The 13,909-nt window shown below is 36.5% G+C and overlaps 1 protein-coding gene across 2 annotated transcripts in view; it reads left to right on the plus strand.

Moving 5' to 3' along the window:
* LOC100393185 (mesenchyme homeobox 2) overlaps positions 1-13,909 on the plus strand; it is a 339,527-nt gene that overhangs the window by 188,945 nt on the left and 136,673 nt on the right. The window contains exon 4 of one of the 2 annotated variants that reach the window (XR_013523932.1): positions 1,014-9,393. The exons of the other annotated variant lie outside the window; for it this stretch is intronic. The gene's annotated coding sequence lies outside the window, so the exon portion shown is untranslated. Of the gene's footprint in view, positions 1-1,013; positions 9,394-13,909 lie in introns of those variants that run through there. 2 annotated transcript variants of the gene reach the window in all.

Here is a 13,909-nt window from a genome sequence, read left to right on the forward strand (position 1 = left end):
GTTGCCAAGAAAATTTACTATATTCTCAAACTAAAGGCCTGAAGGGACAGTGACTTGAAAGCCATAAAAACCAAGAGACAGCAATAACCATGACAGGTGAGGCAGGCAGCCCAGGTTTCCCAGAGAGCAAGGATATATGGGGAAGGCTGCAGACACATTTGTTGTTTCTTTGCCTGGGCCTTGGTCAATTCACTGCTCCACACTACTCTTACTGAATGAATGAAGTGTGAATGAAGCCAAATCTTTTCCATTTTTTATTATTTTTAACTCCCTTGGTGCTAAGTACAGTTTAAAAATAGTGTTTAGTTGCTTTCCATTTCTGACTTGTCAGCAAAGTATATAAAATATGGGTTTGTAACTAAGAATGATTTGGCTCAGAATCCAACTTCACTTTCAACAGTATGCCTTTGGTGAGGCTGTTTTCTCCTTTGGAGGTTCATATTCTTATTCACCAAGTGGATAAATGTAATGCTTCCCTTAATGGCATTTAATTCAGATTGAGTTAGATAGTGTGTATAGAACATTTGGCATAACGTAGATGTCTCTAAATACTGGCCTTAGACTTTCCTCCTTTTACAGTAGGGCACAGGATTGTGAGTTTCTAAAAGTCTACAGATTTTCTTCAAATAACAGTAAGAGAAAAATTGGTGAGCTTTCCTTGCTTCTAGATTATGGATCACAAGATTTGTTTGATTCATAAATTTTTATCAACAAGATAGTTTAATAATAATTGTTTTCAGTTGATTGGATTGATTATTTTCTTTCCTTAACCTTATTGAAAATAAGATAATTCAATTGTTTTCAGTTGATTGGTTTGATTATTTTCTTTCCTTAACTTTATTGAAAATAAGATAATTCAATCATTATTTGGCAATAATACTATATTTAATTCCATATTTCAAATATATTAATATATTCTTCTTGTGTAATATGAAATTTTTATATTTCTTGTGTTACATTTTTGAAAACTCAAAATTACTATAAATAATATGGGTTTTTTCTTCTTGAGACAGGGTCTCACTGTGTCACCCAGGCTGAAGAGCAGTGGCATGATGAAGGCTCACTGCAGCCTCAACCTCCCAGACGCAAGTGATCCTCCCACCTCAGCCTCCTAAGTAGCTGGGACTACAAGTTTATGCCACCATGCTAGACTAATTTTTATATTTTTTGTGTAGATGGGGTTTCTTCATGTTGCTCAGGCTAGTCTCAAACTCCTGGGCTCAAGTGTTCTGCCCACCTCAGGCTCCCAAAGCATTGAGATTATAGATATAAGCCAATGTGCCTATGTTAACTTACATGTGTTACTTCTTCCCTCACACTGGGTTTGAGAGTTTAAATACTTCGTAACTATATTGATAGAAATAAGTTAAGATGAGTCCTGTCTTGTGCTATTTACAAGAGTATCTCTGTGCCTATTACCTCTTGTCAGAGGCTTTCTGTTTACTCACTGTGGGCCCAACCTCCTGGTGACCATTCTGACCCACAGATACAAACAGCTGTCATGTCAGCAGTGTTTCCATGCTTTGTGAAATTAGAGCTTTGTCCAACAAATAAATGAAATGTAGAGAAATGGAAAAACCAAAACTTGACATGATTCATCCAGGTAAAAGGTAAATATCTTTCCAAGTCATCCCTTTTTCTTCCTGGTACCAAAGCAAAGGCCGATAATGCCAGAAGCCTCACAATTCCCTTCAGTACTACCTACTGGCTTTCATTGTCAGAACATGAGAAGGGAACATTTTCCGTTTTTTTAGGCACTCAAAACTCTGGAACTCGCTCTGACCTTCTGCCAGTATAAATGAATTGCTTTAAGATAGTAGCTATTTCACAAAAATAATTAATTGGATTTCCCAGGCCAGATGACACTAGTGCCAGAGAATTCAAATAACTGAACCTAGCTCTAGGTCAACCACCGAAGCAGAGGAAAAGGAAAAAGAAAACAAATGAAAAAGTAGGTCCAAAGACTAAAGATAATACTTTTTATTTGATAATTCTTCATATTTTCTAATCCTGTCTAATGTCTAATGATTTCTTTATTCATGCCTCAGTCTGCCCCAGCAGCACCAACTGTGCTTTTCTTGGCATCCTTTACAAACCACTATAATCTCAGTACAAGTTTCCTAGTGGAATCCTGTCTAGCACCCGGTTATACTTCAGTGGAGCCAAGGTTCTCAATTCCTCAATCACTTACACCAGCCAGGGACTCCTATGATGGACACACATGCTTTTCCCACCAGAGCCATGACTCTCTGCTGATTTGTGCTGATTCTACACACTCCTGGTTGCAAGCTCATATATGGATCCAAGCAGTGAGATCTGTTCAGCCTCCAGGGCCCATTAAACTTCATCATCATGAAGTTCACTGGCATAGTTATTATTTTCAAAAACACTTAAAGTATGAAGTCCACATTCCACATTTGCTAAGTGTAGCTTTCATCACTAAGAAAATTTCCATATTCAAACTATAAGCTTAGATTTCATCTATGCTTTATGAAAGAAATTATTTGAAAGTCTTCATTACAGTTGAGTAAATGCTCTTTAATTGGTGTTTTTTTAAAAGATTAATTATCCAAAAAGAAGAAACATTATATTGAGAAATCAGAAGATTCATTTATAGAGGTAACTTTAAACATAAGCATCATTACATCTTATTTTGGCCTCACATCAATTCTAGCTGATGCTCTGGAGAACAGGGAGGCCTTTATAACAATGCCTTCTGTAAGAGTTTTTGTTTTACTTTTGTTATTTTTAACATATCTAGAGGAATCAATTGAAGTAAACAACCAGCAATGAAATTGCTGCATTTTCATTGCTGGTTATATAAATTAACAACCAGCGATAATTTATATATGAGGCATTACTTCTGTAGGGATTGCTTTCATTACAAATGTGAATTTTATGTTTATACCTTCAAAGTAGACATACTAACACAAAGAAAAATCAGTTTCTATTGACCTTTTCTGTACAATTTTCTAAATAGTGCTAAAGTGATGGAGCAAGTAGGATGGCAGTTTCCAAGGTGGTTTTTAAAATGTGATTATTTCCATTTCCGTGAGTTTTTTCTTGACATCTTTCAACTGTCAAGTCTATATCCACTGTGGTCCAAAATATGCTGCAAGTAAAGTGTGAAAGGAAGAATTGGCATAATGTTTGTGGAGCTAATCACAAAGTGCATAATATAATATGCTAAAGAAACCTTCATCCATAGATGAAACTGAAAAATCTTGTACTGGCAGTGAGGGGTCAGTGATCTCTCTTCCACTTCCTCAGTATCTTTGAAAGAGAACATGATTGTCAAGTGCCCTAGAATTAATGACACCATCTGATGGAAGCATAAGAAGGTCCACACTTCAGAGCCCCCAGCCACAGAACAGGAAATGGAGCTGTTTCCAAGAGAAATGTAGTTGCCTCCTCTGGGGGCAACACAGAGGGGCATTTGAGCAGACAGTTGATTAGCAGGAAGGCTTCAAGGTGGTTAAAGAACTGGGAATCACAAAAGCCCTGGACATAATAAAAAGGATTCTGTCTCCAGCTATGATTTATGCAATAAATTCCTTGACAGATATTTCTAAATTTTATCTTAAACGATTCAGGTGTTTTCACTGAAAGCCAGCACCTTTCATTACCAATGTTAAAAGGATTCCTTTGGACTGTTTATCTGATTGAACAGTTAGGATGTGCATTTATTTGGTTACTGATTTACTTTGCTCTTCTCCATTGTCCCAGGAAGGAGCACTACCTTTGGATCTGTGGCTTTTCACTGATTATACGTAGAATTAATTTTGAAACTGTTATTTCAATTAAGTTACTACCTAGCAAAAACCCCAATCCTTCTGAATAAAATATTAAATGGCCCAAATTGATTAGCATATAAAATATATCCTAAAACATTAAAGGAAGTTAATATTTAACAGGTAGACTCTTATAATGTGCTGCTTTGTATAATTTATATTATGATAATTAGATTAGGATCTCACAACCAAGAATTAGATCATTATAAATGTATTATAACAATCACAACTGCATTCCATATCCATATCTCCTCTTTGTGAATGTATCATTTGATTGCACAGAACCAAACTAACTATTAAAATGATTTTCAGTTCATACTGGTGTATCTGAGTTGCTACTTGGGGTTTTCAGATTTAAAAATAAATAAATAAACAGTGGTAGTCCTGGCACCAAATGGTACATCTTAGTGAAGAAATTCTCTTTGCATATGCAGAAATAGATTTGTAGCATGCTGAGGTGATAATGGTGAAGTTTTCTCTGCATTACATTCAGAACAAGCATTCAGCTGGCATTTCCTGGGTAGTTTAAGATATCAGTACCACCATAAGACATCCACTTTTCTTTTCATCAACTTTTATTTTAAGCTCAGGGGTATATGTACAGATGTGTTACACAGAGACCCTTGTGTAATGGGGGTTTGTTGTACAGATTATATTCTCACCCAGGTATTAAGCCTAGTATACATTAGTTTTTTTTTTTTTGATCCTCTCTCTTCTGCTATCATCCACCCTCTAACAGGCCCCAGTGTGTGTTGTCCCCTCTATGTGTCCATGTGTTGTCATTATTTTACTCCTACTTTTAAGTGAGAATAGGTGGTATTTTGTTTTCTAAGGATAATGCATTAGTTTGCTAAGGATAGTAGCCTTCAGCTCCATCCATGTTCCTGCAAAGTACATAATCTTGTTCTTTTTTATGGCTGCATAGTATTCCATGTATACCATATATGTGGTGTACCACATTTTATTTATCCAGTCTATCATTGCTGGGCATTTCGGTTGATTCCAAGTCTTTGCCACTGTGAATAGTGCTGCAATGAACATACATGTGCATGTAAGATATCTACTTTTCAAAATTGGTGTGAATAATAAAGTCAAAATTATATGCCCTAGATATTTCTTTCTTCTGGGATCTATTAAAAGATGATTTGTTTAAAAGACCCTAGAAAAAGTCAGCAACACATCAAATCTTTTGTCCCTAAGATCCACTAGAACTTTCTAAATATCTTGTCTAGTGGTTTGAGTTTTGGGAAGAGGAAAACTTGGAGGGTAGGCAGCAGTCTTTTGACTTTGCGTATTAAGAGAAGACAGAACAGCTGTGTATATTACTTCTATTCCCGATTATTTGGAAATACTGCCTAGAACACAGGAAAGAGTAGAGAGAATCTCTCATGGAATACCTGGCTGTTGTCTATCAATATTTATAATATCAGATTCATCTGATAGTTACCCCTAATCCACCAAATATCCTACCAAGTACAAAAGAATACATTGGGATTGGGGATGTTAAAGGATGCTTTCTTACAAGCATAGAACATCAAAGTCACAATGTGTCCTTGGCCTGAGTTAAACCATTACTTCAAGAGTCCTTTGTATATATATTTTTAAGGAACACAGCTAAATATTAATAGTTGGAAGTAGTTAAAAAATTTAAATATAGACTAATGTAATCTCATGTTAAATGTTTCTGTGTCCAACTCTTTACTTATTTATATATTTATCTATAATCAAAGAAGACAATTGTGTCAGCTACAGCCTAAGAGATACATGTTGACTCTTCTTTATGGCCATACTTTCTAATGTTAGATGCAAAGAACATAGGTATCAGAACCAGTCATAGCTGAATCAAGTACCTACTCTGCCTCAGTGAGCTGTGAAAATTTGAGTAAGCTTCTTAATTTCTTTGAGTCTCATTTTCAATGAAATATAAAAGACATGTTTTCCTTTGGATTGTTGACTTTGTCTCACTTTTCATATAACCACTTATATGGCAGTGTGTTAGTTTATTTTCATGCTGCTGATAAAGTCATACCTGAGACTGGGAAGATAAAGAGGTTTAATTGGACTTACAATTTCATATGTCTGGGGAGGCCTCAGAATCATGGTGGGAGGTGAAAGGCCCTTCTTACCTGGTGGCAGCAAGAGAAAAAATGAGGAGGATGCAAAAATAGAAATCCCTGATAAAACCATCAAATCTCATGAGGTTTATTTACTACCATGAGAACAGTATGGGGGAAACTGCCCCCATGATTAAAATTATCTCTCACTGGGTCCCTCCCACAACATGTGGGAATTATGGGAGCACAATTCAAGATGAGATTTGGGCAGAGACACAGAGCCAAACCATATCAAAACATAAATTCCCAATTAGGGAAATGCTCTATTACAGAACAAATATATAATTTGGTGTCATAGCCAGTGTGATGATGTTTTAAAACTATGATCTTACTATAACTAGATATTTATATAATTGATAACTCAAATTTTAACACATTTGCAAATTAGTGTGGGCATGAACGGTCATCTTAACTATATCTGCATGAAGTACGGGGTTGGCAGCACAATATAGGAGAGTCTGGGGGTAAAAATATGAGAATAAAACTAATGACTAATTACGTGCTTATAATCTCCTTTGGACATAATTACAATATAAAATAGTTTTTAAATGTAGGGTAGGCTTTTTAAGAGTTTGAGTACTCTATCAAATGTTAAAAATGGTTTTTCTTACCTGCTTTCATTGTTTACTCAATGTTAAGCATGGTTGCAGAAATCAGGAACGTGCTGGTTGAATATGCTGGTTGAAGTGGGTTTCTGTTCTGCAGAGATCTTCAGTTTCTTTATTATGTTTATGACTACCACTGACCTCCAAGGAAGGCTGCCTTAAGTATGGTTCCTCAGAACCAGGTCCTGAGATGAATGTTTATGTGCAAGGGATTTGCCAAATAGCTCACAGCTCTTCCTTGCTTCTTTCTTCCTATTCCTTCTTTTTCTTCTATTTCTTCCATTCCTTTTACATGCACAAAGATAGAATGGAAGCAACGGTGTAAGTAATGAAAAGCACAATGTAGTATGAACTTTTAGGGGAAGAAATGAGCGGGGTGTGGTGGTGTGTGCCTGTAATCCCAGCTCCTCAGGAAGCTAAGGTACTAGAATTGCTTGAAGTTGGGAGGTGGAGATTGTATTGAATCAAGATCGTGCCACTGCACCCCAGCCTGAGCATTAGAGTGAGGCTCCATCTCTAAAAAACAAGAAGAGATTTCAGGAAATGATTTGATGCAGCTGTGGATGTGACAGGGAAACATGAAGCAGAGAACCTATGGCAGGGGGAAAGTGTAGGGCTAAACAGCTGGAGATGGGAGAAAAGTCCCACCATAATATTCTTCTGTGTACAATGTTCATTCAAGAGCCCAGTGTTTTTGTTTGTTTATTTGTTTGTTTGTTTTAATTAATTCAGAATGGAAGCCAAAGTTCTCTCCACAAAATAAAAGGTCATGCAAGATCAGGCCCCACCTGCCTCTCTGACCTCTTTTCATGTCATTCCTTTCTGCCTCTTCATTTTGCCACAGTGACACTAGCTTTCTGTCAGTTTCTTTAACCTGCTAAGCTCAGTACCACCTTAGAAATTTTGAACTGGAAGAGGCATAAGGGAATTTTTTAGAGGAATGAAAATATTCCATATCTTGATTGGATTGGTTGTTACATGGATAGATATAAATGTATTTGTGAAAATTCATCAAACTACTATATACTTAAAATAAGTGCATTTTATTGTATATTGTATTGTTGAGGTACATTGCAATATACCTCAACAAAGTTGACTAAACAACACCAAAAAAAGATTCACTAGTTCAGTTGCAGAACTCAACAGTAAGTAGAATTGATCTTACAGTATTTCTTTTAAAATGAATTTTTGCAGGAATGTGTTATCAATTCTTGTTTTTTTTGTTTTTTTGAGACGGAGTTTCGCTCCTGTTACCCAGGCTGGAGTGCAATGGCGCGATCTCGGCTCACAGCAACCTCTGCCTCCTGGGTTCAGGCAATTCTCCTGCCTCAGCCTCCTGAGTAGCTGGGATTACAGGCACGTGCCACCATGCCCAGCTAATTTTTTGTATTTTTAGTAGAGACGGGGTTCACCATGTTGAACAGGATGGTCTTGATATTTTGACCTCATGATCCACCCTCCTCGGCCTCCCAAAGTGCTGGGATCACAGGCTTGAGTCACCACGCCCGGCCGTTATCAATTCTTTAAAGTGAATTGGTAAAATTCCACTTCTTTGGAATTTAGAAGCTGATTTTCCCAGACATTAAACATAAATGAATGGACGTAGATTCAGCCTAAAGGAAGTGGAATTTGGCAAGGGGCAGATTGCATGAACTGCAAATGGGTGGTAGACTAAGAATTCAATAGGGAGATATTACAGACTTCATCTATGATTTCCATCCAGGAACAGATCCAGACAGCTGTAGACTGTGTAGGGGGCCTTTAAAATACAGTTGCAAAACTCTATTTTATTTTAGCTTGGTTTGTGTTAAATTCTTAAATCAGATCCCAGTTCATCACAGAAAAAGCAAAACAAAACAAACAAAAATTCTTTGGCTCTTGCTCTTTTAATATGGGGAGGTGTACTTGAAACGGTTTCAAGGATCCTATTGAAGTCAACCTCTTACAACCCACTTTGTATGCAAGTAAAAGAGATCCTAAAAGAAATAAGCCAAGAGGGGACAAAGTATTTACTGAGAAAAACAGCACTTGGAAGAAAAATATAATAACTTTTGGTTATGAGCAGTGTTTTTTTTTCTTATTCTTTTTTTGCTATAGCCTTGATTAAAAGGAAAGGGAAGGATTTGTGCAGTTGGTTTATTACCCCCCAGGTTTTTAGAATTATGTAAGGATAATAATATTTCTCCACCCATCCCCTGAGGAGCTTTTAAGACTAGCATCTGTGAGGTGCATTTCCTAGATAAATGCAAACTGCCCTTTGACTCTCTTCAAGATAAGAAAACATTGACCCTTTCAACCAAGTTATTTATGACATTCACATAATGTGAAACAGCGCTTAGAACTGATGGGAACGCCCAGAAGTATATACACTGAAGGCAGTAAAGATTCCCCTCTGCCACTATCCAGGAGAGGCCACCACACAAGTCGAACAATGCCCAAGGCTCATTAAAGAGTTTGATGAATTTAATACAATTCAGATTAAAGAAGGTCTCATGGGAACATGGTCAGAAAAGAAAACCAGATGGGGCTCCAGGGTAGAGCATCCGAGGAGCAAGTGTGGGATGCCCTATAATCCTAGAGATTCTGGAAACATGAGAAAATGTGATTTATCTTTTTGGCAAATTAACATGCAAAATGCGTTGGTGGCATAATATTGAGTTTCATGTTTTATAATGTAATTTCCAAGATTGTGAGGGAAAAAAGACCACTGGATATTGGAAGGAGTCACCTCCCCTTTCCATGAGACTTGCCAAGGTAAAGGGGAACAAAATAAGAGAGAAAAATGCATACAGTACACCAACACTAGTTATCAAGTGTGAAATGGCAGAATGTGTGTCATCAAGAAAATAGAGATCACAGATTAGAATGTCAGCTGGCCTAGGAGCCGTCCCTTCTTTTTCTTAGTATAGAAATAGCAATGCTAAATGCTGCTGTTGGTCATTGGACTGGAGGGTGGTGGGGGTGGGGATTCTTTCAAAATAGAATGTAGAAAAAGGGAAAAAACACTTTGCTATTTTACAAAATAGACAAAAAGTTTCAAAATAAGCCTTGACATAGGAAGTAAGAAAATTTTTTTGACTAAACTGGCTACAATGTGTTATCTCGATTTAACTAAAGCCAATTGGTTTTAGTCATCATGGCCTTACTGTTTCTGAAATAAACCCTGACTAGGCTTAGGCACAGGTGAGGCCCATTATCTCTCTTTGGTTAGACACGGGCTCCAAACCATAAGGAAATAATGTCTTTTGGTTTACGTTTCTTTGCAATATTACTTGCAGACATTCTTAAAATAGAATGTTGGTCATTTGCATTACTAATATCTTGTTAAAAATGTTCACAGAGCTCTAACCCAGGATAAGTATTTCCAAATAAACAGAGCAAAGATTCTGAATTTTCAATGAGCAGATTTCTTTGCTAGAAAGTAAAAAATTGTAAAAATTAAAGTCATCTGAAATTCTACTACCCAAATAGAATTATGGAAAATAGCTATCACAAAATAAGTTCATAGTTTATATCTAATTATGTAACATGTGTCTCTTTTATTACATTTAATGAATAGCTTTTCATATAAAAATATAATACTAAAATAATTTTGTTTTTTTGAGACGGAGTTTTGCTCTTGTTACCCAGGCTGGAGTGCAATGGCGCGATCTCGGCTCACTTCAACCTCCACCTCCTGGGTTCAGGCAATTCTCCTGCCTCAGCCTCCTGAGTAGCTGGGATTACAGGCACCCGCCACCGTGCCCGGCTAATTTTTTGTATTTTTAATAGAGACGGGGTTTCACCATGTTGACCAGAATGGTCTCGATCTCTTGACCTCGTGATCCACCCGTCTCGGCCTCTCAACGTGCTGGGATTACAGGCTTGAGCCACCGCGCCCGGCCTTAAAATAATTTTTAATAGCTGCTTAGCACATTATTTGTATACACTGTGACTGTCACTAAATATACCCTCTTAGAACATTTAGGTTATTTTTAAATGTTTTCTGTGCTTAACTACAATGCTGGAATTAATATATGGAATTACTGGAACAAGTGCAATGGACTTTAGTTATATTTCTGATTCTTAATAAATAAATACATTAAAGGTAGACTCAACAGTTTTAATTTTTTGATATATAAATTATAATGTATCAGAATTCCATTTTGTCTGTAATTCTTTATCTGCACTTACTGACATAAACTGGTAAAAGGAAACAGGAATCTTATAGAGAGGAATTAGAGCACAGGAAGTCTGGAGTCTACTACAATGACCTTATCAGAAACCTAAGGAAAAGTATGTGTCACATATAAAAAAATAACTTGACTGTAACTCACATTGGCAAGGTAAAATGGGAAATAAGGAATGATCAGAGATAATGGAAAGAAGGGATAAGATCATCTATAAAGCAAAGCAAGGGATGCACAAACCATGGCAGGTTAAAATAGTAAAACAAAGTTGTGCTGGGTAAATAAAGAGTTATGCTCTATATTTAAGTGACAGACTTGTATAAATAAGTCATCAGGGATTCTGGTGAAACTTTTGGCTAGAATGTGCAAGCTGTCATGCTAAGCTGACTTGTGGTAGCAAAGACTAATGGTTTTCAGTACACAGTGTCCATTGGGAGGAAACTGGAAGCAAACCTGGGAACTTCAGAGTGGTGATTCGTATCTCCATACTTGTCAGGAGGGCAGCAGCTGGAAAGAGTGATGGCATCATGAATTCCTAGAAAAATATAACTTTTGGGGGGATATGTATAGCTTCTATAAGGGGAAAATAATGTCCCCCTAATTAACTCAATCACAGTTGGAAATTCCTATTAAATCTTTTAAAAATACATCTGGTCCCCTCCTTTCCTTACTGTTGCTGCTCTTTAATGGTTCAGAGCATTGGACTAGATTTTTCAGATAATCTGTGAACATGCCTGCCTGCCTCCAGCCTTGCCTTCCATAGTATATCCTTTATTCCACCATCAGAGTAAACTCTCTGGCACATATCTTATTGGTACCCTTCTCTGCCTGCAAATATTTAATTGCCCAGACTGTAGGAACTTTCCACCATAGCTCAGAAGGCCTTCTGCAGTAGGGCTTCTTCCCATCTCATCTTCCTCTGTAGCTTCTCTCCTGAAACACCTGATAGCCTGCCTGCCCTCCACCACATCGTGATGCTGGTATGTGCCTTCGTGACTCAGTATATGCTCTTTCCTTTTTCTCAGAATGTACCTCCTGTCCCTTGGGCACCAAGGGAGTTGTCTTTGAAGACTCAACTTAAGTGGCCACCTGAGTTAAATATCCATGGACATCCATGAAGGTAGAGTTAGAGGTTTGCCCTCTACTCTCATTATAGCTCTTAGCGGATTGCAGACAGAAAAGCTTTTTGAAAGCAAAATGGGCTTTTCTTATATGTACACCTAATAGTCTCTTATAGTACCCGGCACATAGCAGATTCTCAGTACAGATTTATTGAATAAACGAGTGTAGATTTCTCAGAGGTCATGTGGACAAAAAAGAAGGTAATTTTATTTCCACTTGCAAAGAGATTGAAAGTATATATCCTATAGGTGGTCAAATAACAATTTTAAAAAACTGGCTTCCTTGTTATTATGGAAAATGTTTTGTCTTAAGTCCGGATATGGCTTAATGACAGGAAGCAATGTGTAGGAATAAATGATCATTTCTCTACTTAGAGAAGTGTTAGTGTCAAGGTTCCCCAGGGATTGATGCTGGAACACAGTCCCAACCAACATGTTAAATATATTGCTCGGAATAAAGATAAAAATAATTATTTAAGTTTTTTCCTGCTTATTACAAGGTCTTCTGTATAGTGAAGTACCAAATTGGTAGAATAGCAGGCAAAAATCTAATGAAAGCTATGAAAATAAAGAGTAATGACATTTGACTTTGATGTAGGAAATTAAAGGTAATAGAGTTAAAGGAAACCCATTAATTCAAATCATTTTGATTACTTATGTATAATACAAAGTACTGCAGGGTTACAGAAGTGAACAAGCATGAGTCAGTTTATTTTGAAACATGAATGCGAATTCTACCCAAAATAAAAGGCATTAAGCCTCAAAGTTATTAAGTTATATAGATGTTTCAAATAGAAATAAATTTTAGTTGGAAGAGTCAGAGCTTCATAAAAACCATGTTATTTGAGCAGGTATTGATGTGCAAATATGATTTTTAAAGGTAAAAATAGAGGAAGCAAATTAAAATAAAAATAAATGATAAGAAAGGATTGAATAGGTTCCTAAAAAAAATTCAGTGTGACTGAAAGGAGATAGTTAACAGTAAAAAATAAGATAATCAGAATGTTAATGTGAAGGTAGAAAAAAGGATAAGTTAGGTTAGGGCAAAGTAAATTTATAAGTTACTGCACTCTGAATTATAAATCATGACCTACGAAAAAATCATGGAGTCTAGAAAACACCTTAGAGTATTGTTGCAATGGTAGCAGCAGCAACAACAAAACTATGCAATTATGCATTCTAAATGTTATTGAAAATAAAGAGTTTTATTGGCAATAAAGCATTTTATTGGAAATAAAGCATTGAGAGAGACTCAACTGTTGTACAAAGCCATGGTCCTGCTTAAAACATTTAAAGCTTTTTATTGTTTGCAAGTTCTTTCATGTACATGACTTCACATCAGGTGAAAAAGAACAGGGCTATTATGTTCATTTTAAAAGTAGAGTTGCATAGATCTAAGTGGTTTAAATAGCTTGTTTCAAACTTGCACAGCTAGTAAGAGATAGGTCAATCCAGGGATAGAATCTAGGTTTTCTGTAGGCACATTCAGTGTTTTTTTCTATGCTACTTAGCACTCAAGGAAGATACGGATATAAAGAACTAGAAAAGTCCTAAAGAGCATGCTAAAATAATCAAGAGAGCAAAGGGGATTCCATGGAAAGAAAAGGTATATATATTAGAAATATAGTTTGAAAAGCAGTAGATTTTGTTAATAATTGTGTAAATGTCACAAATAAAGTTAAGATGGCTTAGAACAGTAGTCCCCAGACTTTTGGCACCAGGGACTGATTTCCGTGAAGACAATTTTTTCACAGATAGTGATGGGAGATGATGATTTCAGTGTGAAACGGTTCCATCTCATACTCGGATCATCAGTAATTAGTTAGATTCTCTTAAGGATCATGCAACCTAGATCCCTCACATGTGCAGTTCACAATTGTTTGTGTATGAGAATCTAATACCGCCACTGAGCTGACAGGAGGCTCAGATAATTATTCAGATAATTAGAATTGGAAACTAGACCATAAATTATAAATACATGGTCTGTCAGTCACACCAGTCTTCTAGATATACTTGGCATGACCTTTGCAGTATATTTTAATACAATATTTTAAATGGTTGACATAATTTTGAAATTGTGAGATTCTGTAAAAAGACCCATATTTACAA

Source organism: Callithrix jacchus, chromosome 11, assembly GCF_049354715.1.
Source record: "Callithrix jacchus isolate 240 chromosome 11, calJac240_pri, whole genome shotgun sequence".
In the NCBI taxonomy this organism is placed as follows: Eukaryota; Metazoa; Chordata; class Mammalia; order Primates; family Cebidae; genus Callithrix; species Callithrix jacchus.